The sequence below is a fragment of the Momordica charantia genome (assembly GCF_013281855.1).
Source record: "Momordica charantia cultivar OHB3-1 chromosome 3 unlocalized genomic scaffold, Mcharantia_2.0 BLBB01000003.1, whole genome shotgun sequence".
Taxonomy (NCBI): Eukaryota; Viridiplantae; Streptophyta; class Magnoliopsida; order Cucurbitales; family Cucurbitaceae; genus Momordica; species Momordica charantia.
The window spans coordinates 6,832,276-6,834,220 of NW_028275161.1; the positions used below are offsets into that span (position 1 = coordinate 6,832,276).

General features: G+C 42.1%; 1 non-coding gene across 1 annotated transcript; it reads left to right on the forward strand.

Moving 5' to 3' along the window:
- The first annotated feature begins 854 nt into the window (after window positions 1-854).
- LOC148212258 (small nucleolar RNA R71) lies at window positions 855-961 on the forward strand. Its single transcript, XR_015790046.1, has one exon. It is a non-coding gene; the product is annotated as a small nucleolar RNA R71 (small nucleolar RNA).
- Window positions 962-1,945: the final 984 nt, after the last annotated feature.

Below are 1,945 nucleotides of genomic sequence, written 5' to 3' on the forward strand. Positions count from 1 at the left end.
TGCACTGTTCTTTCCCTTCTCGTTTTGGTAATTCAGTATGGCCTGGAAAAGAACCTTGTGGTCTATTCTTCAATTCATTGGCGAGCTGTCCCAATTGGGTCTCGAAATTCCTCATTGATGCCGCTTGGGATTGTATCACTGCGTCGGTTCGGGCCATGTACTCCTTCATCATATTCTCAAGATTTGAGTTGTTATTTTGAACTGGTGGAGTATGTGTTCTCTGATTGTACTGCTGTTGCGGTAGTGGGATGTATTGCTGTGTAGGTGGAACATAGAGCTGCTTGTTCTGTTGGCTCTGCCCTTGATTAAAACCGCTCGAACCTCCTTGACCTCCTCATGAGAAATTAGGGTGGTGCCTCCAACCTGGGTTGTAGGTGTTCGAATATGGGTTAAAGTTCCTATTGTTCTCATGTCCTACATAAAAAACGGAAGCAGGGTTATGTGGACAATTATCATAGATATGGTTTTCACTGCAAAATGAACAAATGAGATCGTTGACTTGGCAAACAGGGGCAGGAGTGCAATAATCCGACTGCACAGGTTGTATCGGCGTGGCTAATGGATTTTTTATTCCCAATGCCATCTCTTTCAGCCTCTGGTTCATTGTAACCATCTCTTTTTGCATCGAGGTCGCAATGTCCAGAGCCAAAACTCCAGCTGGATCTTGCTTCTTTGGTGCTGCCCTAGATCTTTGCGAACACCATAGTTCGTTGTGTGAAGCTAAGTCATTTAGGATGTCAACTATCTCGTTGAATGTCTTCTTTGTAAAGGCTCCGTTGGCAGCATTGTTTAGCATCATCTTAGTAGGATGATCTAAACCTCTAAAGAAATGTTCTATCTGGATGCATGCCGGCAAGCCATGGTTCGGACATTTCCTGATTAGTTCTTTAAATCTCTCCCACGCCTCGTGAACAGGTTCACGATCATACTGTCTAAAGGAGATGATCTCCTCTCTGATATCAGCGTGGCGAGTAGGTGGGAAGAATTTTGTTAAGAACCTCCGAGGGAGAGATCGCCTTCTTTTTCTTCCTTCTTCCCTTTAGAGGGGCTTCCTCCCTCGCCCCTGACTGGGCGTTTATGCTGAACGCACGCGCTAAGCGTGGTAACAATTATATAGATGCAAGCGCACAACTGTCAGAGTAATATAAAATGGACGGAGTATCCAAGTATCGATCCTCAAGGACTTCTAAACAATTTCCAAACTCTAAAGTTTTAAAGAATAGTGAATGTTGGAATGAGTGATTCTTGTAAAATGGGAAGTGGTCACAAATAATGGGTTGGATTTGGGATTTGGACTTATAATAATAAAACCTAGCCCGAATTACTTCAAGTTAGCCATCAAAGAATCAAGGACATGCTAAGGACAATATGCATTTTACTTTAGAAACCAACGACTACGCTTCTCACTTGACTTATGTCTAAGCAAGTTCAAAGTCCTAAGACATTCCCTAATATGTCTATTATGAGAGATATCTTAGTTTTAGGATGGAAATAGTCGCAACCTCGGGTTAAGGTCCTATGTCTAGGCTACTTAAGCGGAACCCTTATGTCTAAGGCGCTCCTCTCCTCGGTTTAACCACTCAACAATGCAAATAAGCAACCTTTTCAGTATTGACTTGTTAAGACTTACAGTGGCCTTCTCTAAATCCTAACTTTTTGGGAAAACATGTTGAGCAATAAATGGAAAGCAAAAACACTACTTCTTAGCAACCCTTTTTAGACATAAAAGGCTAACTATCCATAACCGGGCTAGAGACGGGAATTTAGAAAGACATATTGAAGAAAATACAGCAAGTAAAATGGTTGAATGTGGAATGCATGTGTGAAAAACAAAAGTTAACTAACGGAGAGTTTTTATCGGGATTGAGAGCTTCGCCCTTCTCTTTCAAGCAAGGGGGAGTGTCACGTGCTCTTTCCTCCAAAAACACAACTCTCTTAACTCAAA